The sequence below is a fragment of the Cynocephalus volans genome, chromosome 12 (assembly GCF_027409185.1).
Source record: "Cynocephalus volans isolate mCynVol1 chromosome 12, mCynVol1.pri, whole genome shotgun sequence".
NCBI lineage: Eukaryota > Metazoa > Chordata > Mammalia > Dermoptera > Cynocephalidae > Cynocephalus > Cynocephalus volans.
This window is the reverse complement of record NC_084471.1, coordinates 84,699,079-84,722,613: the sequence shown is the minus strand read 5'-3', so window position 1 is coordinate 84,722,613 and position 23,535 is coordinate 84,699,079. Positions and strand designations below refer to the sequence as shown.

Below are 23,535 nucleotides of genomic sequence, written 5' to 3'. Positions count from 1 at the left end.
GTTTATGAAATGCATGCACCTTGTTGTATTTGGTAACGACTTTGTCACTTACGTAAATCATAGCAAGGTAAGTATACTTACAAGTGTAGAAAACTAGATTCAGAGAAGTTAAGTGACATGGCTAATAACTGGTTAGCCCAGGAACAGAACCTAGGTTTTCTGCTCCTATTGCAATAGTCGTGCCATCATAAGCAAGCAACCAATCCCTATAAGCCACCTACCTTTAACCCTATGCTTGGTTACTGTCTTCTGATGTCCTTTCTATACCCTCCCACCACCTTTTTTCCCATCCGTCTGCCATCTGTCTCCATTCCTTTTCTACAAAGCCTCTGGACCTTGCTGGTGTAGTTTTGAAACGTGGACAAGTCCACTTAATGTTTCACAGTATGGAAGTTGACACTAGGACAATGCCTGAAGGAAAAAAGGGGCAACTTGACACAGAACCTGGGGGTCCGGGTGATGGGACTTGGGTCTCAGGCCTCAGGATGGGTGCTCTGAATAGCAACGTGGCCAGGACCCTAACCCTGGGCTCTCACCCCCAGCAGCAGCCCATGGTCATTCTAGCCCTGCTAACGGCTAACTCTGTGTTCCACTGCCCTTGGAGGTCAGAGTACTGGAAATGGGAAGGAGCCCCTTCCTGGAGCAGGTCACGCAGGCAGTCACAGAAGCCTTAAATCCATGGCCCCATGGGCAGACCAGCTGTGACCCAGGAAGCAGGCCACTAAGAAATATTTCTAATAGGTTGAATTCCTGATTTGACATGCTTTGGTTCTCTTATTAGGTGCTTTACTATCAGATTACTTTAATTATCATCATTTTAATGAAGAAATGTTTTATGTTAGCTTTTTCATTTTAAATGACACAGGAATAAGTCTTCAATTTTCTGTTTAAGTGTCAATCAAAAATTCTAAAACATAAATACACCTTCTGGTGGTCCAGAAGGTTTTATTTTAGTGGCATATAATCAAGCCAAATTAATCAACTAAGAGTAGAGCCCATATAGTGGTAATGAGCACTGACTCAAGGGGTTTCCATTTTGTCTTTGTTGGAAGACCTACCAAGTATTTTTGGTAAAAGACGGGTGCCAGCATGATTTTATTTTTTTAAAAAAAACCTTTATTGGGAAACCCAAACTTTGTGTTGGATATGACATACGCTATAAATTACTCAATGGACATGGAAATGGAAAGGGCACATTACATATAGCCATTTGTAGCCCCTTACTACAGCACATTGCTTAAATAGTTGTATATTTTGGCATAGGTGACTCCCTGCCTAAAACTGTTTAACATAGTGCTTGTGATCACATGTTCTTTTCAAGGAAATCCAATTCTAAAAATTCTGCTCTATTACTTCCAAAAGTATTCTCTTACTTTATGAATCAAATGTACTCATCCATATTTTTTTCACTTACTATATTGACATTTTTTCTATATTATTAATTATATTTTAACCATTTTTAATAGTCACATAGTATTTTCTTACATGGCTAAACTTATTTATTTAATCTCTTATTGTCATACATTTGCTTCCAGTTTTTCCCCTGGAATAAGTAATGCAATGATCAAAGACAAAATTTTATTAAAGAAAATAGAAAATTATGGAGCATGGGACCAGCCTTCACATGTCATGGGAAGTGGAGAAAGAATTACAAATCTGTGTGGAAATGGGGGGAGCCCTAGAAGTATAATACTGAAGAAGAAATCGGGTACCAGAAGGAGGGAGACTTCTAAAGACATACTTTACCTGCCATTGCAATCCTTCACAGACCCACCCTTCTATTTGTTGGGAAGATGCCCCTGGCTCTAACAGAAACCTGGAGAACCTATCAACAAGACTCCTCTTGATCTGAGCAGAATGTATACTTTATATACAGATTTGTTGTTGACATATTTTCTGTTTGTATTAGTGATATTTTGGTTGACCACCTTTAAAACATATAGTAGTTAGAGATTCCCAGAGAATGTTCAGAAATATTTTATTTATTGAGAATAAATGCATACTCATCAAGCTACTACCAATAAAATTATATGAGTCTGATCCTAAAACAATATAAGGCAATAATTAAACATCTGGTTTCTACTTCTACCTCTCCCTTAAAACTAGAACAAATGTGTTCTCTTAGAAAAAAAAATTGCTAAATCTAGTGAACCATTTCCAGTCTTAATTCTTGCTGACCAGCCTATTCCATTTCACACTGATCCCTAACTATTCTTGATCACTGACTATCCTGAATAGCTCCACTTCATGATTGTGATTTCTACCCCTGGCTTCTCTTTTACTTCTCTAACTGCTCTTGCTCTCTCCCATTTTTAATCTTCTATATTTAGGTAAAAATGTTCTCTTTTGCCCCCTCCCTTCTCTTATGTCTTCTTTCCTGTGGTATGTCCAATAAAGAGGTAGGAACAAAGAAAGAGAAAGGAAACTGAAAGATGTAGATATTTTCGTTAAGAAGGGCAAATGAGCTTAAGATGTATATGGATGTTGTATTTGGTCTCCTACTTTTGCTAAAGTCCCACAGGCACAGGCCTCTCTTATTTGTCCATTATTTTTGACATGGAAACTGATCAGATAATTGAGAAATGTGTCTGTGAAAGAAAGAAACTCCTCAACTTTCTTGGAAACAATTATTTAGATGTAGGAAAGATAAGATCAGGTTATCAATTTGCACTTTCAGGTAAACTCAATGTCTTAATTTTGAGAATGTCTATAATGAAAATCTTCAACATTACATTGAGGTAATTATCACTTAACTTTTTAGAATTCAAACCACAAATCCTATTTTAGGTCTGCTGTCACCAAGGCCTAGCACAGTCACACTGTGTTTTCAGTTTACAAACAAAATTAATACATCAAGAAAACCAAGAAAAGCTATTAAATGGAATGAATATGTGATATGCACAAATTATACAAAAAAGTATAAAAATATTTTTCCTTACTCTGGGTTGAGCTCCAAGGAGAATTTTAAATATACAACCATAGCCCTGTGCTATGAGTGAAACGTGTCTTCCAAAAGTTCATGTATTAGAAATTTGACCCCATTGTGACAGTGTTAAGAAAGTGGGAAATCCAATTATGGTATCAGAAAGGTGGGCCTTTGAGAAGTGATTAGACTGTCAGGACTGTGCCCTAATGAATAGATTAATCCATTCGTGGGGTAATGGGCATGGTCCTGATGGCTTTATAGGGAGAGGGAGTGAGAAGGTTAACTCATCTTTGTTCAGCCCATTCTCACTATATGACACCCTGGTTTCCACAGGACCCTGTAGAGAGTTCCCACCCAAACGAAGGCCCTCACCAAATATGTCCCTTGGACCCTGGACTTCCCAGCCTCCAAACTGTAAGAAATAAATTTTATTTCTTTATAAATTACCCAGCTTCAGATATTCTGTTATAAGCAACAGAAACAGACTAATATGCCTTGCTGATCCCTCCCACTCCTCCCAGAGTTCACCCTTCTGCATCCTCATAGTCAAGACCATCTTCCTCAGCTCTCTGGGCTGAGTTGTGGCTCTTCAATTTGCACTATAGGCTCAGGTAACTTGCATCTCTTACTGGATTTGTTGCCCTCCCAAATAAGCAAGATATTACGCAGATATTCAGCTAATCTCTGAAGCCTCCTGAGGGGACAATTTCCAGAGTGAGAGGAGATACATTCAAATAATTAGTCTAGAAATGTTTGTCTTCTGACACTATTTACCTCCAATCTACTCCATGGTAGTTTTCTTCATAGAAGTCTATTTATTTATTTATTTTATTTCTTTATTTGTTTATTTGTTTTTATTGTATTATAGCAATTTTTATTTGCTTTTTTCTATTTTCCAAATTGTTGATAATATAAATATAATTCACATTCTTAAAAGACGTTTATAGTAAAAATATTTTTTTCTGTGAGAACTTTTATTATTTTTTATTTTTATTTTTATTGAAGTTTATTTATTTATTTATTTTATTAGCATATTCACAGTTACAAATCATACTTATTCTTTATGCCCCTTATCCAATTAACCCCTTCCCCCTCCCCCTCTCCCTTGGTAGTGCTTTTAAAAGCCCTCTCCTTCTACAGTCTTATTCAGAATATTCCACACAATAACTACTATATTTTAATTGGTGTCTTCAAGAATCCTGCCCAATGCTGTTATGTTTTTGTGTTATCAAGACCTTCCTCTCCTTTGGTTGTTGCCTGTTAGGGCTCTGGTTACACGCAGTTTACCAATTTGATAGGGATCTTGTGTTCTTTGACTCTGGGAATTTCTTATTGCTCTCAAATATACGGCAGATACTGCTAGGAGATCAAGATCTATGTTATTTTAAGCCCAATTCAGAGGGGGAAACTTTTACCAAAATTTTACATGTAATCTCCCACCCATTACAGAACCTTTTCAAATCCCTCCTAATCCCATCACCTGTACTTTATACCGTTACAGCGTAACAACCTGCAGCTTATAAGAAACAGCAAGAAAGGAGGCTGATGATGTTCGTCTTTTCGGGGGGTTTACATTCTTTCTGACACCCAGATCACGTAGCATGTCAAGTTAATTCCAGGTAGTTCAATATTTTAGTCTTCCCAAAATATGCCAAAAAGTAAGCCCAACATTTTGCTTCAGTAATCCCAAATTGCTTCAACTTTTCATGTCATATAGGAGAAACTAGTTTCTATCAAAAGGGCCACAAACCTGGCTAGTTAGCTGAGTTAGAGTTTGATGATGACAACACCAATTTCCAGAGTTTTATCCCTGTACTGGCCAGCTGAAAAGAAAAAAATACCAAACCAAACCAAACAAAACACCACCACCGACAACAACAACAACAACAATAAAAGGACCACTAAGCACTTTGTATAGAATGGCAGATGTACTCTCGGATATGCACAGATCTTTGTCGGAAAAGCAAAGGAAACAACAGCACAATATCAGGGCTCAGATGTCATGAGACGAGGCTTTCTAATCACTGTTCTGCATTTAAACATTAAAAGAAAAAGACACATTTTAAAATATTTTTGCTATTTAATATAGCTGACCCTTACCACACTTCTAGTTGGAATGTAGGAAATTAAAATATCCTGGGTAGAATGCAGGAAAAATGACCATATACTTTTTTAAAAGCTTCAGAAAACTACAGATAAAAATCGTTTAAAAAATTAAAATCCAGAGAGGAATATGCCCTGTCAGATGGGTGGAGACTAGAGGCCACTTTCTTGCAGGCATCTGCTCAGTCTAGGCATAAGAGGGTGGATAATCTGGCTTGACTGAGGCAGAGAGAGACTTCTGAAGAAAAGAAAAACAAGTACAGCATTCAACAGTGACCTTAGCAGGTATGACAGATTGAAATAGTAAGAGTTGAACCCCAAACACAGAGCTTATTCTTCCTGGCTGCCAATTGCCCCTCATGGGACTTTTGCTGAGTTCACAGAGGAAGCAGTACAGGAAGCTGGAGGTGGGGTTAGAAAGGCAAAGAGAGATTTCCATTAACTCATGGTGCTTAAAACCCAACACTGTGCTAGAGGAAGGAGTCTATAATACACACCGGATATATCTCATCCTAAAGATATTCAAAACCAGATGTGAGCTGAAACTTGCTAAAACTTTAATTCAGCCTCAACCCAGCTCAATTCCTGATTGGGTTGAAATAACTAACCTCTTCCTAGCCATCTGACTGAGGAAATGGTATGCCTACTCTGGGGAAAACGATATTTACTTCTGTTTTTATGGGTCTTTTAAATACAATGTTCCAGCATAAAATAAAAAGTTATGAAACAAGAATAGGTGACACATAGTCAAGAGAAACAGCCCATAGATGACTCAGATGCTAGAATTTACAGGCAAGCTCTTTAAACTAACTATTGCAAATATGTTAAAGAAATTAAGGAAAAAGAAATATAAAATGGATTAAGGGATGCAGAATTCCAAAAAGGAAATAGAATCAAAGAAGGAGGAGAAGGAGGAGGAGGAGGGAGGAAATTTTTTTAAATGGGTACTGCAAAACTGAATGATAAATATCCAAAATTAAAATACACTTGCTGGTGTACTATTCACAGAAGAAAGAAAAAGGATATATAAACTCAAATACATATTAATAGAAATTATCCATACTGAATCAGGAGAGAAGAAAGAAATGAAAGCTAAAACTGAACAGAGAATAAAGAAGCAAATGGAACAATATCAAACAGTCTAATGTATGTGTAACTGAAATCCCAGAATGAGAGGAAAACAAATAAGGCAAAAGATTTATTTGAACAACTATCACCAAGAGTTTTACAAAATTGGTTTTAAAAATGTCAACTCACATATTAAAGTCTTTGGTAACACCAGGCAAGATAAATGCAAAGAAAACCTAGAAGACTGCTGTAAAACAAAGATAAAGAGAAAAATCTTAAAAGCAATAAGAAGGGAGGAAAACTATATTCAGGAAAACCACAGTAACAATAATGGTTACTTCTCCTCAGAAACAATGAAAGTCAGAAGATAATGGAATGGTATCTTTAAATCGATGAAAATAAAAACCTGCTGTGTTAGAATTCTATATCCCATGTAGGTACCATTATTACCTACCTCACAGGGTTTATGTGAGGATTAAATGAGTTAATATTGTAAAGCACTTAGAACACTACCTGCCCACAGTAAACACTAAAAATATGTTGTTGCATAAAATAAAAACTACACCACAGTTGGGACTATAAATTGCTACAATTGCTCTTGGGGAAAAAAAATTTGCTGAAGCAAATGGGACAACATCAAACAGTCTAACATACAAGTAAGTGGTATTTATTTTCTTCTTCAACTTTTCTACAAGGAAGAACAATTAACATCATTAAAATAGGACAATTCTGATAGAAGGTATGCTCCACAAGAACAGGGACTTTGTTTATTTCATTGCCATACCTCAGGGCCTAGAACAGTACCTGGGTAATCTGTAATTAGCTCACACCATGGAGATGAAAAAATCTTTTTCTAATAATAATTTATAATGTATGTGTTTTAACTCTGAGTCAACAAGAAAGAAAAAGAAGAGGAACAACCAACATTTAGGCCAATGTAAATCCTTAAAATCTGAAATTGGGTTGTTTGCAAAAATATAAGTAATTCTGCAAATGCTTATGTGGTGCAGATATCAGCTGTTACATTTTCAAAAGACCCCAAGGAGGAAAGTAATAGCATCATTTGTTTTCCTTTATCCTAAGAGCTTTAGTGTTTTTTATAGTTCAGATACAGAAAACTCTTTTTTTCTTTTTGGAGATTGAAAACTCAAATGAAAAAGAGAAGCATTCAAACCAGATTTAGAAATCCAGAAGTCTGAAGTGTGGAGGAGCAAATGTTTTATCATAGTACTTACCGCTCATTACAAATAGAGTTTTAGAGCTGGAAGGGTAGTTAGAGATCATCATCCCTGCACATTACAGATGATCACACGGAGCCCTAGGAGGTCACAGTCCTAATTAGAAACAGAGCCGAGACTAGAATCAGGGCATTTCTTTGACATTCAAGGTTAGTTTTTAATGGGCTCTGGCTTTGTCGATTCTTCCCTGAGGGCCATCTTCACTTTCTCTCTGCAGACCCTCCCTCTATTAGATTTTCTCTGCTGATGGATATCAGATATAGATTTAGAGTAGTTTCAACGCTCTTTCAGGGAATGCAGTGGAAGGCTCAGACTAGTCTCTTCCTGTAAATCAAAAGCTGTAGGAATCTTATGGGTAAAGATCTTTGAGCACATAGGAAAGATTTTAATTTGCAATAATTTTAAAGGGAGGTGCAATTTATTCTCATAAATGATTTGCTACATTTCTTTACTAATATAATGGGTCGATTTGACATTAGTATGGTGAAATCTATAAACTTGAGCTTAAAATCGAGGCCTTTTACTACTTATAAGTACTTCCTTCAGGAAATAGTGATTTACCCATTGAAAAAGTAAATGACAAAAAATCATTTATGATGACTAGTGTCAATACACATTTTTTTCTCCACTCATCAACTTTTTTTTTTTTTCTCTCTAACCTCTCCCAAACTCCAAATTAGGGTTTTTAGAATCTGACTGATATATTCTGAAAACTAAGGGATTGTTTTCAATTGGAAAAATAAAAATGTCATAGTACTTACTAATTCCTTCTTTTCTTCTGGTACATGTATTCAAGCTGAGCTGAAATTTAACCACTTCTTATACCCCATCTATTTGATTTCTTTTCTGTCTTTGTGGCTTGTCAAATTATTTCAGGCAGATCATTTCCTGCTAAATAGTCTATCTCATAGCCAGCACTCTCTCCCATTGAACCTGTAGCTACGCACGATGCTCTGTGCCTAACAGTGATATATTGTTATTGTTACCACCAATTTTAGAAAATGAGTTTGCTTTAGGGTCAACCAGAGTGATGACCTTAAACCTTTTATTTTTGATGGGAAACATCATTACAGATGATGCCCAGGGAAGTACTTTAACATAATCTGCCACTCTTCACATTCATCACCCTCTTCTGTCGTAAGAAAATCTGTCTCCAAGCACCATAAACTCTTCCAATCTATTTGAACTTTTCCCCATTGCCTTATGTAGAAATTTAATCATACTTCAATCACAGTGGCATGTCATTGTTTTGATTGTTAAGGAGAAATTATTCTGACACTTTTCTTTAAATGGCAAGAAAAGCTCTATTCAAGACTACTGTAATAGGGATAAGGGGTATAGCGATAGGGGAGAGAGAGTGAATTCGACCCCAAATACAAATAGGGACAAGTAGAGATTTAGAGCCAGAGGGCAGGATGAGGGAGAAGATGGAAAATTACCAAGAGGAATTTGCTTAAGGAATCAGGGAGGGGTGGGAGGGAAGGGAACTTGATTAGATATGTAGGGTAGAGAAGATTCTCCATAAACTGGCTTGGCAGGATTCTTTGCTAAAAATGGGCTCAGCAGGTCAAGGTCAAGGCATAGTCCAGAAGAGAGCTCAGAGGAGCTTGACTAAATTTTGGTCAAGGAGGGAGTCTTGGTCATCTTAATCTTTCTATATTTAAATTCACTCACTAAGCAGGCCCAATTTAGAATACAGAGGTGCTATACTAATTCTTTTATAGCCCAAGAAAATAAGCTCCATCGTTACTCATAATGCTATCATAGATGACTGACACCAGCTGTTGTCATCAGAACAAAATCTTTTTAGCAGAATTGCACACACATTGACAATTTGTTACAAATAAAATCTAGGAAATCTGATCAGTCTCAGGGGATGATGAAAATATTTGTATTATTTATAACATGCTTACTATTTGCCAGACTGTCTTGAATCACATATAAATTAATCCCTTTAATCCTCCTCACGGTTTTCTAAGAGAAGTGCTATAATCATCTCTATGCCAGGATTACAGACAGAGAAACTGAGGCACATAGCAGTTACAAAGCTCATTCAAAGTTACTCAGTTAAAATATGTCAGGGTTGTGTTGGAGCCTAAGCAACATGACTTTTGAGGTGGTGTTCCTAACCACTGTGCATCTCTGCTGCAAAATCTCTTCTCCCTTTCCCCAAGCAAACACATGGAACTGGGAGGTAGGTGATGAGGAAGTGCAATGACATATGGAAGTCCATATTTTGGCACATTCTTCACATCAGCACTCCTTATCTCCAAAGCCTAGTGCAGTGCTTCATACATAGCAGGTCATCAGTAATTTGTTGGATAAATGACTGAGTGAATGAATTATTGAGATGTCTATGTTCCTGATCACCAAAGAGATAACCAAGTTGTGTTTCTCAAACTCTGACGTGATCAGGGCAAAAATGGCAACATTTTAGGACCAGAAGGCATTACTTGTGTTTCACAATGCAAAGGTGATTGCAGTTCCTCCATGGAAAGGCCAGCCCACAGAACGTTCCAGTATCAGCTTAGGTGAGCTGGACTTCAGGTGTGGGGATATAATAGTGCTATAAATCTTTCTTCTGGAGGTTCTAGAGCTCCCCTGATGAAAAGCTGCTGGTCTTGGGATGTTGTGAGAGTCCATCTCATTGCTCTTTAATGTGACTTAAGTTTTTCTGCTACATTTTTTGCTCAGCTCTCATTCATACCTCCTGGTCCTAGAAAAACCTGAAGCCAGAGAAATAAGGCAAAAAGGTAAGAGAAAACCAAGCAATGAATAGAGTCTCAGGTGTGGCTAAAGCTATCCACAGGAGTGACAAGCTGAATGAGTCTCTGGGTGAGAGACTGGTCCTTTTACCTCATTTACACTTTTCTTGTTCTCCACCTCATTCAGGAGAACTCATTTATCCTTAGAAATCAATGACTAATTTCCTGTGAAGTAGAATCAAGAAATCTGCAGTGTTCCACGGTGGTTAAAAATGAGTACTTGTTTCATTTCGTGCTGTGAAGTACAAGCCAAATAATTGTTGCAAGTTATTTAAGCATTCGAATGCAGAAAAATTGAAAAAGTTTAGCATGACTGCATCACATGTAATTCTGAACTTTTGGGGGGTAGGTTGAGGGGTGGTGGAGGGAGATAGTTGTTTCCAGTCTCTGAAATTTAATTCAGCCATGAGTATGTGCATCAGCAAGAGTTGCTTTGCCACATCTGGTACGTATTTACAGTGTAAGGGTTTTCATATGGGATTCAAGCATAGTTTAGAGTAGAAGGGAACTTAAGAGCTCCAGGGAAGGATATATTTCAACTGCATTTGATCATTTTATTGAATTTGCCTAGAAAAATCAATTTAAAAATTGAACTTAATATTTATACTCAGAGCAGAGATTATACATTCCAGCTTGTGCCTGACAATACATTTTTGGTTTTTGGTTTCTGTCGTTTATTAATTGGTGAACTCAGAAGACTGTTCTGTTCTGTTGGGTATGGGGGATTGTAACAGGACCTTCATCCCATAAACATTTTACCTAGTTTTTTTCTTCATCTGGCTTCCCCATGAGACATGTTCAAATCCTATACATACCAAAGTAGTGATTTATTAGACTTCAACAGTGTTTGTAAAGGATACTAACAGTGTATTTAAATTGCAAATTGGAGTTAGTGCACTAGTATGAAAGATGTATGATTATATGGAATAAGTGAACAGTCACCAAGTGAATATTAATTGCCTTATGTTCTTTTTTGAAGCAAAGGGATATGAAAATAACATAAATTAACAAGTAATTAGTTAACTTTGTAAATAAAGAGAACTTTTGGGCAAGTTGCTTAACCTCTTTGAGCCTCAGGTTTCTTATCTGTAATAGTGATGCCTGCCTTATAGGATTGCTATAAGGATCAAATGAGATGATCCATGTGAAGCCCTTAGCAGAAGAAACGGCACAAACAGTATTAGTTATTGTTGTTGCTATTACTATACAGTACTATTATTATTAGTGTTGATCAAAGCTTATAGTTGCAGGACAGCACCAATCACATAATACTGTAAATAATTAGCATAAAAATTTTCCCAGTGGGAAAATTGGATGAAGGGGCTCTGGAGTGCTCTATAATATTATTTCTAGTAGGGGTATGTCTCAAGGAAGGATCAGAACTCATAGATCCCTGGCCTTTCTGATTACCCAGTAAGACAGTAGGATAAATGCTGATGTGAGAATTCCAGGGTAAACAAGCAGAAAGGGTTAATGACAGCAATCATAGTCTCCCTCTGGAGCTGCCACAGCTTTGCTCAATAGTCATCACCTTCGTGTACCTTCAGGCAACTTGAAGCCTCACCTTGTTTCAATTTCAAAAATGATTGCAACTGAATAACACATGGAGGTGAAAGTGCATGCTCTTGACCCAAGAGAATATTTAGCCAGAATCATTTTACTAGTTTCATACAGATGAAAACTATATGGTTCTGGATACAGAATTCTTGTTCTTTTTTCCTACTATCAGACTTATACAAGTTACTTAAATTGTCTGGGCTAGAGCATTCTCATTTGTTACCTCATAGAGTTATTGTAATGATTATATGAGAAAATAATTGCATGATGCATGGGACATTGTCTGCAATGTAGTAAGTGCTCGATAAATATCAGTGATCCTTTTTCTTTTGTTGGATGATATTTGAACTGAGAAGTTAGATATCATTCTGGTTTTATTATATAGTTTTCTCCATGAGTTAAGTTGACTCAGAGAAAGGAATTGGGAGAAAGGAGAATTACAAGTCGTGTTCCCAAAACCCATAGTCAAGCTTCTGTACTTGCTTTATTTACTAATTTAATAACATAGGCTCTGAACATTGTCTTCAGATTTAAACTGTTGTACTTTTCATTTGTAGTAATGAAAGTGCACAAATACTGGGACAAGATCTTTGTTACTAAAGTACCTCTAAGGAGTTAATTAGCAAAAATTCATATGCAAATTTGCTCTGCGATGGAAAAAGTTTTAAGCTACAGGGGTTTCTTTTGAACTATTTCAGAAACTCAAACCTATTTATTTACGACAGTGAATTACTGCCAAACTGAAATTCTAATCCATTCAAAATAATTTGATTTAGTATTGTGGAGTGGCCATATATTTTTATAACTTTCTACTCATCAGAGAGTTTGAATATGTACCTAATTTTTGCATTTTTTACATTTCACCTTGAAATTACTTTAGTCTTTGTCCCTTCCTGATTTGGAGCCTATGTGGGAAGCCTCTAAATTCCTCTAACCAGGTTTTTCGTGTGATGGTATAGAACACCACTGAGTTCTTTTAGAGCAAAATGGTACCATTTGCAAGAATGGTGCAGATGACCTGGTGGAACATCATATAAAAGCATGATGACATGGTGAATTTAAGAGACTGAACAACACACTTACTATTTTTTGAAGATTTATTTTACTTACATCTTTTAAAAATAAGATAGAAAATAAAATTCAAAGCAAATGTCACTTTCCTTCTATAATTTCTTCCATCTTTATGAGAAATGAGAGATTTCTCAGTGTGGGGGTGCTCAGATTTCTACAGAGCACCCTATGTCCTGAAATTGTTAGATTTCTGATGTTTGTCAACAGATTTGTCTCCTTGGTTCCTGACAGCTGGGAAAACATTTTATTTAAAGCATTTTGATTGGCAGCTTTAAAAGAAGTTACTAGAAAATTTTGAAAAGGGAATTTAAATCAAAAGAAATAGAACCATTGTAATGAACATCTCTGAAAGAAAGCATTGTCAGTATATACTGTATATAATGTATATAATGGTCCATCCAGTATTCCTGTACAATGGTTTCTTATTATCTATTCAACTCTTGACAGTTAACATGTTTACATCCCTTTTCTCTTTCTTAGGGTCAATGAACAATGAATGGGTAATTTTAAGTTATGAGTGAGAAGTAGATTCCTTTTCTTTCATAACTTGCTTCTCTATTGTCCAGATACTCTGTGTATTTATAGCATTTGCCCCCAGGTTTTCTTTCACCATTTTGCCTTTTACACAGGGACAATACAACTGATTGTCTCCAGGCAGTTTTATCCAGACAGAATGCCTTATTAATCAATCAATTTTTCAGGAACATTGTGAAATCAAAGATTTTAGAGTCAGCCAAGGAAATGTCTGAAAAAGCAGCATTCTCTTGACTGCAGGAAAAATTTCCTTTCCTAAGAATTTATATGTTGCATATAGTGTCCCACAGCAATTAAAATCTGTTCTGTTCTACACCTAACAGAAGAACAGAATGATAGCCAAAAATGATGTACATTTTATTGGTATATTTGCTGAGGCCAAAAAATTGATTTCCATTTTATTCTCTAAAAAAGTAGGTTTTCAAACTTTGCCTCCTTTACTAAACTTATTTACCTTCTCCTGAGCAAAAATATTCTCTAGTAGTCCTACATTTCAACCTTTGATATTGTTTTTTTGTTTGTTTGTTTCCAAATGAAATGAAAAATAATCAGGATTTTTCATTTTAAAATATTAGGGTGATGCCTCTGTTCTTTCTTCTGGAAAATGGTGCTCTCTCTCTTAGGATTACATTTAAATTTTAAACAAGTTATTATTGTTATTCATTGTACTATCAAAAAAAAACCTCACTTGGAAAACTTGTTATAAAATTGATTATTTTTTGTAATAATCTGTTCGGGATTATTTTCCATCGTCTTCTCGCAGATCATAATCTCCCCTGAAGTGCAGATGTCCCTGATTGGTATTATGTATATTACGATGAAACTCATGAATGAATGTCTTTATCTTGGGCAGAAGAAAAACATAGAGACTATGGAGGTTTTTTTTCTTTGTGTGCAAAAATTCAGCAATATTCTGTAGTTACTCAGTTTTGACATTCTTTGCAGTTAGGTCAACAATGATTGTTTTTAAAAGCATTTTCACCCATGAAAGAGCGTGCTCTAAAGCCCATCATCCCCAGAGAGTGGCAAGCTGAAACTCATTCATCTGTTGTATGATAATTGATATATTTTGGGGTTATAGTCTGCTTGTAATTGTTCTAATGATGGGGAAACAACATAAGACATGAGGTTCCTGAAAGGTATGTGGTAATTGTCAATAGATCCATGTGAAAAATTAACATGTGAGGCTTGAAAATCTGCTTTGTAAACAAGCTCCGCAGGTGATAAAGATGGGAAGCATTATTCTAGAAATTGCACTTTAAATTCCTGGTGTACCTGCTGACAATTTCATCTCTCAATTTAAAGAAAATACAATGAAAAGTAAAGTAGCTCTGTGGAAGAAAAAGACACTGGTTGGTGAATTAAACATGTCAGAATCTCAACAAGAAAAAGACCGTATCAATTTGTCCCCTGATTAATGCACTCATTCAGGAAATCTTTATTGAGCCTCTACTGAGTGCTGGGCTCTGCACTAAGACGCAAAGAAACAGTGAAGAGCAAAAGCAGATAGGGTCCTTGCTTTCGTGGAGTTTAAAGTCTACTAGGAGAACAATTTTAGTCAATATGTCATACAGATAAGTGTAAAATTACAACTATGATAAGTGTTAACAAGGAAAGGTGTAAGGGAAAAGCTTAAATTATCACTTAGAATATGGAAGGTCAGGGAAGGCTTCTCTATGGGAGTGACAATTAAACTGACATCTGGGATGACTGGAAGTTGATGACACAAAGACAGGCTGGAGAACATTCCAGGAAGAATGGACAGCATTCATTCACGTAGTCATTCAACACCATCAGGCACTGTTCTCGTGCTGAGGATACAGCAATGAACCAAACAAATTCCCTGCCCACATGGAGCTGATGTTTTAGTTGCAGGAGAAACAGACTATAAACAAATGACAAAAAAAAAAAAAAAAAGGTAAATGATGTCACATGGTTATAGGTGATGTGAAGAAATTTAAAGGATAAGCTGAGTAGGGAGTACAAGGTGTGGAGTGAAATAGATATTGCAAGGAACAGCCCGGAGTCTCCCTAACAAGACCTGAAGGGGGCGGTAGCAGGTCATGCTACTATGGGTAGGGGAGGACTGTCTGGGCAGAGGGAAACGTGAGAGCTGAGGACCACGTAGAGCATTCCTGGGCATGTTATAGGAGCAGAAGGGGCTGTGTCTGAGTGTGCGTGTGTGGTAGGAGTGGGGAGAAGAAGCAGTGGTAGGAGGTGCAATCAGAGAGGTCATGGGGCCAAATCATTCAGCACCTTTTATGTGAGAAGGGTTGATAGCCATTGGAGAGTGTTAGCATAGAGGTGATAGACCTGGTATGCCTTGGAGATGGATCCCTCAGGCTGGTGTAGAGAACAGACTATTCGTGGAGCAAGGTGAGGGCAGCAAGAACCACTTAGAGGCTTTTACAATAACGGTTTGGTCTAGTTTGGTACAAGCAAAGACTGTAAGATGTGGTCAGATCCTAGATGTACTTTGAAGGTAGTGCTGATGGGATTTGCTGAAGAGTTAGGTATAGGGTATGAGAAAAAGAGAGTTGAGGATGGCCTCACCATCTTTGGACTGAGAACCTCATAGAATAGAGCTTTGGTTTACTGAGATGGGGAAGCTTACGAGAGGAGCAGGCGGTGGGTGGGAGTTCAGGAGTCAGTTTTGAGACCTGTGAAGTTAGGGATGCCTCTTAGACATGCCAAGTCGTGTGGTGGGGAGAACTTAACATGTTTGATTAACTGAAAGAAGACAGTGTCTAAGCAAAGTAAGCTATAGGAGACAATGTTGTCCAAATGCTGAAGAGCAGGCTGGGGCCAAATTAGGCCATAGGGGCCACCTAGGGTATTTCAGCCTTCATCCTAAAAGTAACAAGAAGCCATGAGGTGTTTAGGGGTGTTTGGGGGTATCAAATTTATATTTCCAAATTAGAACTGGCCGCAGTATGGTAAGGAGACTGGAGTTGGGGATTGATGTGGGTACAAGAGGATGCAGGAAAACTTGTTAGGAAACGTACAGTCCAGATAAGATGTTATGGTGGCCTAGGTCATGTGGTGGTGGTGGACATGGAAAGACAGGCAGTTAGAAGATATTCAGGAGGCAAATGTCAGGACTTGGCAGTCGAGGATATGGGGGTGTCAAGGGTGGCTCTTGGCTTTCTGGCCTAAGCAACAGTGATTTCATTCATGGAGACAGGAAAAACTGGAATAGAACTGGGGAAAGATCATTAAATTAAAGTGCCTTTGTGAGGTCCGTGTGGAAATGTCGAGTAATCGTGCACTTACTGTGGTCTGAAGCTCAGGGGTGAGGTCTATGGAGAAGAGATTAATTTGCAGGAGATATTCCAAAACTGAAAGTAAAAATTGTTTTTAGAAGGGCAGATTGATGTGCAAGGGAGGGAAGGGTACTCAATCATGTAGCTCCCTGAGAAGACTGGAGGCAATGGAATTCAAACGCGAGTGGAGGCATAAGCTTTATGTACAAAGAGGGACAGCTTTTTCCTCTGTTGAAAAGGATGGGTGCAGGTACATTTATTTGTATGCTTCATTCATTCAACAAACTTATCATGCACCTACCATGCACTATGCACAGAGTAAAGTGCTGGGGATACAGGAATGGAAAAGAATCCTCACCATCAAAAATCTCACAGTCAAGTAGGAGAGATTGCATAGGTGTAGCAGCATAACAGAGCTCTTGAGAGCTGTAGGGAACACTGGGTATGGTTAGATGCACACCTTGAAACTTTTGGAATGTAGATTTCCAAAAGTTCAATTGAGATACGTGTACAATATTACATCCTGTGATGCTGAAAAAAAGCATATCTCAAGAGGGTGGGAATCCTTTAAGGACAGAATACAGATTGTGCAATTAATCCCTGGGAGGAGACAGATGCAGTTTCCAATACAAGTAGAGGGTCTTAGGGTTGAATTGTTTGCAACCCTAGGCTAAGATTTCATTAAAGACATTTTCTCACCAACCTTCTCCTTGAAAACTAGAGCAAATGCCTCAGACTGTGCATGTCATCAAGCTTCCAACAACTCCTGGGGTCCACATTGACCCTGAAATCGCTTCGTCCTGGTTCTGTCACATTTCACGTTATTTCCACCCTTGGCCAATATCCAAACTGCAAACCTCTTTAGTCATCTGTTCTCCCTACACTCTCATCTGCACGTCCTGTCGTGCTTTCTTCTCTTCCTCGTGGTTCTTTCTTCCCATTGCCTCCTTCCCTCCTAATATTTCCATTATGTTTTTGGAAGGCCCCTACATCTTTTACCTCCTTGCTGCAATTCAAATTTTAATATCCCATGAAGACACTTCTTCCCCCTGTAGCTATCTCAAATAGAGGTTGTTAATTCTTTCCTATCGTGAGGAGGGTGTTCAGCATTCTCTTTCATCCCGAACATCCCATCTCCAGCCATCGTTTTTGTAGGTCACACCCTCCAATTGTTAGTCTACCCAGCATCGCTGCCTCCGTCAACATCATGGTTATTTCTCCATATTCTTTCATGGATTTGGACACCTGAGACACCATCATCCTCTTCATTGCAAATCCTGCCACATTGATGTAGGCGACCCAAAAAGTATACACATCCCCCCAGTGCCCTTTTCTTGCTCAATTCCAGTGATCTTCTGGGCTACTCCTCATTGGAAAACTATCCTCTTGGCCATATTATGATCCTTTTCACCTAAAGCTGCTTCAACTCTGGAATCCTGAATTCCAATATCTCATTCTCTGACAATAATCTGCTACTGGAAAGTTAGAGCTTTCTGAGTTCCATTAGTCCATTTCCATTGCTTATAACAAAATACATGGAACTGGATGATTTATAAAGAAAATGAAATGTATTGCTTACAGTTTCAGAAGCTAGGAAGTCCCAAGTCCAGAGAGCACATCTGGTGAAGGTTTTCTTTGGTGGTGACTTCAGTGATGGCAGGGTATCACACTGCAAAATGGTGGACCAGAGAGAGCAGAGAGAAACACAGACTTTCCTCTCTCTTCTCTTAGAGCCCTCAGAACCACACCCCTGACCACCATTTTTAATCCATTCACTTTGGCATGGTCATACCGTCTAATCACCTCTTCAAGGCCTCACCTTTCAATTACCATAATAGGACTTCCCACTCTCTTAACACTGTCCCAGTAGGACTAGGTTTTGGGGGGAGATTCCACCTAAGGCAGTTCTAATCACCACCTGTATTCTTTGACCTCATAGAATGCTCCAGTCCCTTGACCTTTCTCCTCATCTATCAGTCCCCTCCTGGCTCATTTCTGTCCCTAACCAGTCTAAACGACATAATCTTTAATTATTCTCCTAAACTATTTTCTTAAACTATACATTCAATTCTCTTGATACCTTTCATACATTACCTCCAGAATGCAAACCCTGGAAAAACTCTAATATTCAGTTCTCTGTGCCTATTCATGCATTACCAAGCACAACTGTAGAAAATTACACATTCATGCAGATTGATGCCAGTAATGGTCTCCAATTTTGTCTAGACCCTCAGTCTTGCTCAGCAATACTACTGCCAGCCCTAGTCACCTCCTTCGCACAATTCTCACTCCTTCACTCCACTATCCCCCTCAAGCCCTCTGACCCACAGTTTCTCATGCCATTTTCAGCTCATGACTCCCTTCTTATTTCAAAATAAAATAGGAACCTTAAGACAAAAACTCTGTCAATTTTTCTTCCTAGGGACTCATCGCACAATCTGTCAACTTCCTTCTTTTCCCTCTTGCCAACAAAATACCTGGAAGCATTTATCTGTATTTACCCAAATTAGTATATGTCTCTCCTCTTGCCAAAGGTTGATTCCTGAACTTGCCCCTGGATTGCATTTGCATTTCTCTCTTCTCTTTTTGGAACTTCTCTCTATCAATGTTCCCCACTCAGTACCATATAAGGATCTTGTTCCTTATTAGTTTTGTTTTTAGATCAGTACAAAACATGCTTAAAGCTCTCTTTCATCTTTCAAAGCAGTAAAAACAGACCAAACCTCCTTTGGCCATTCTATCTCCTTCTTTCCTCCAGAGTGAGTCTTCTAGAAAAAGTTTTCACAGTTTCCATTACTTTTAGTGTTACTGACAAGTCTCATTTCTGCCCCCATGAATTCAATGAAACTCCTCCTTCCAAGACTGCCAGTTATGTCCTGGTTGTTGAAACTGATGGACACTTCCCTGTCCTTATTCTACTGACGGCTCCACCCCATTTGACACTGATGAGCAATCTCTTCACTTGTGTTCAGTGTTCCTGCTCCCCGCTCTTTGTCTACTCATTCTCATGCTCCTTTAAGGCTCTTCTTTCTCTGTCTGTCCCTTAAATATTGGTGTGACACCTTTAGATGAACTCATTGTATGCTAATGACTTTGCAAACTAGAATTTTTAACCTAAACTTCTCAGAATATCCTGTTGCTCTACAGAAAGTTGCATAAAACTTCCCTCATAGTCTCCCTCAGCAAATCCAATATTTCTCCTGTTTTTCTTTTCCCACTTAATATCACCACTTCCTATCTAGTGACTTCAGCCAGAAACCAGGAAGTCATCCCTACTCTGCCTCACCTTCCACATCCAGTAGTCATGAAGTCCTGATATTTTCACTATCTTCACATTAAATATCTGTTCCTTCTTTCACCCTTTCCATGTCTATATTTTTGTTGTTGTTGTTGTTGTTGTTGTTTGGTTTTTGTTTTTTGGGTTTTTTTTGGCAGTTTGCCAGTATGGGAATCCAAACCCTTGACTTTGGTGTTATAGCGCCACGCTCTAACCACTTCTATATGTTGACTTTAGGCTCTCTGTGCTTCCCTGCTAAACTACTGCCATAACCTCTTATTCAGTTCCCCTGCCTGCAGTCTCCATTCATCTAATCCACTCTCCACACTGCAACTGGATCAGCTCTAAGTTGCAAATCCCCTTATTTCACTTCCCTCCTAAACATTCTTTAGTGGTACCCTTAGCCTTCAGGACAAAATTCATCCCTTTATTATATGGCCCTAATTATAGCCGTTATTTCTATCTGCTTATCCTTTCAAGTGAAATTCAGATATTCTCTCCTCAATATCTGAGCTTCGCCCTCAATATCTGTTCAATGCCCATCCAAGGTGCCCTCGTAGCACCCTGCTTATGTATTACAGTCATTCATCATTTATTTCAATTACTTGTCTTATATATTTCAATCACTCATCAAGCACTTATCACATTTTATTGCAATAACTTGGTGAGTGTATGTTTCTCACATAGAATGTGAGCTGAACAATAACACTTACATATGTTTACTACATACCAAACATTGTTGGAAGTGTTGTGCTTGTATTGACTCATTTAGTCCTCACAGCACCATTATTTCCATTTTATAGGGCAGAGATCACATCTTTCTTCTTCACTTCTATTACCCTGTAATGGACACTCAATAAATACTTGTTGAATGGATGCATAAATGATTCTATACATAGCATTTATAGAATGCTAGGTATAGAATCTTTTAAGAAAGATATTTGTAGAGAAGCTATGTAAGATTAATATACTAGAATGAAAATAAAGAACCCAAGTCAGGATGATGTTCCAAATAATGGTTGGAATTTTTTAAACACCAATTACAAAATCCCATCATATTTTCACTATAGCACATGCTGGGAATGCAATTTTAGCAGCTTAGCATGTCGTGTAAACATACCCTTATGTATCTCTCAATGTTTTTCCACAATTTATTCACTTGCAAATTGGCTATTATTAAGCCACTTCCTCTAATAAGTCCTGAAGTGAGTGGTCAGTAAAGAGGAAGCTTTATCTTTAGCTAGTTGGGTTGGTCATAATAGAATATATTTCTAATCCCTGCTGATCACTAGCTCAATCTGAAATATAAAGAAATGTTTTTCCTGCCTTGATTTGGCACATTTGTGTATGAACAGTATCAGCAATTCTTTTCAGCTTGAAAATACCTAAGGAGTCCTAAGCCCAAACTGAGTGCGTTATTAAATCCACCTTGAGGAGAGTGCAAAATTGATCTAAACAATGCCTTCCAATAATAGTTTAGACCAGCAGTTCTCAAAGTGTGGTCTGTGGACCTCTGAGGTCTCCAAGACACTTTCAGCAGTCTGCAGGATTAAAGTTATTTTCATAAAAATACAAAGATGTTATTTGTCTTTTTTAGTATGTTAGTATTTGCACTAACGGTGCAAAAGCAATGGTGGGTAAAACTTACCACGAATTGTGGCAGTGGCCCCAAACTGTACTAGTAGTCATTGCATTATTCCCCAGGTACTCAGAGTTTAAAAAAAAAATGATACTTTGATTTAAAATGTCCTTGAAGAAGCAGCTAAAAATAATTGTATTTCAACCCTTGTAAACAAGTCTTTAAAATTTTGTGTGATAAAATGGAAGGTATATATAAAGAACTTCTGCTGCATACCATAGTAGGATGGTTGTCTCAAAGAAAAGCACTGGTGTGATTGAGTTATGGGCTGAACTAGCTGATTCATTTCATGAAATACCATTTTTTACCTGAACTGACTGATAGACAAACTATAGTGATTCAGATTTGGGTATTTGGCACATATTTTCTCAAAATAAAGCAAGTGAACCTGTCAGAAAAATAACTGACAGCACTTTTGCTGGTGATAAACTTTGAGTTTTCAAGTGGAAATTAGAGTTTCAGAAGACTTGAACCAGTTACTATGAGCTTGACAGCTTCCCGACATCTAAAGACTTTTCTGATGAAATTGGTGATGATATTAACAAATGTGTAGGTGTTTGTTTTGTTTTGTTTATATATTACGTATTGAAATGTGTGAACACATGGTAGATCTGCATAACTCAGGGAACCATTATTTTCCAAATGACCAATACATGATTTTTTAATATTATGCATGGGTAAAGGATCCACCTAGAGAGGAAGATAGACCAGTGAATTTTGATGTAATGGAGCTTGAAATGTTTACTGGTAAGGTTTTAGAGTCAACATTGTACTAAACATTGTACTAAGCCAACTTTTTGGTATAATATCAAAGTAGACCCTTTTTAATACTTTTTAAAAGTATTTTAAAAGCCATTATCTAAAAAGGCTTTTAAAATACGACTCTCTTTCCCAACTACATATCAGTGTGAGGCCAAATTTCCTTCACATGTTCAACAAAAACAGTATAAAGCAACAGATTGAATACAGAAACAGACTTAAAAGTCTAGTTGTTTCTATGAAGGCAGATATTAAAGATATTTGCAAAAATGCAAAATGGTTCCAATCTTCTCAATATATGTATTTTTATTTTTGGAAAATATGGTGACTTTAAAAACGGATTTTTTTTTTTAACATTTAATAGGTTTATCATTACTTTAAATGATAATTTCTTTTAAATGTCTCAGTTTTATGTTCTAATATGCTAGGTATTTGTGAATGTAACCACATAAAAGCTCTTTGGGGTACTCAACTTTTTAAAAAGTATAACGAGACCATGAGACAAGAAAAAAAAAACAACTGAGAACAGCTGATTTAGCTGATAATAGTGAGGGAAGGACTATTTTACCCATGTTAAACTGTACCTACGTAGAAACCAACATGTTTTGTGGCATTAATCCCAAGAGAAATAAGAGGAGTCTTGAAACGTTCATGAAAAGATTTGTTATCTTTCAATTCTATTTTTCCACAAACTTTTTGAAATACTCTTATTTAACTGGTTTTGTTGTTTCTTGATTAAAATATGCCTTACAAATTTCAACCAAGGAATTTTTAAGGAGATCCAGCATTTTACCAGAGTTCTTTGATTGAATGTAAGAGAAACTGACTGAGGCCACTGTATATTAGTTTCCTATTGTTGTGTTGCAAAAGTAGTTCCCACTTATCCTTGGTTCTGCTTTTCTGGCTTTCATTTACCTGCAGTCAACCACCATCTGAAAATATTGCAGTATTTTGAGAGAGAAAGAGACCAAATTCACATAACTTTTATTGCATTACACTGTTATAATTGTTCTATTTTATTATTAATTATTGTTGTTAATCTCATACTGTGCCTCAACTTATAAATTAAACTTTATCACAGGTAAGTATGTATAAGAATAAGCATAGTATGTATAGGGTTTGCTACTATCTGTGATTTCAGGCATCCACTGGGAGTCTTACAACATATCCCCCAATGATAAGGGGGGATTACTGTACCCACAATATGCAAATAACATAGCTCAGGCCTCATTCCAGGAATTCTGAGAAGCTAGGATTTGCACCCCAATGGCCAAAGATTCCTGGCAGGCTTATAGTCTTTCGATTGCCTCTCCCTCTGAATCCCTACTTCCATGG

General features: G+C 37.4%; 1 pseudogene; it reads left to right on the top strand.

Annotated features, from left to right (window-relative positions):
* Positions 1-407: 407 nt before the first annotated feature.
* Positions 408-23,535, top strand: part of LOC134391742 (uncharacterized) — a 37,869-nt pseudogene continuing 14,741 nt past the window's right edge.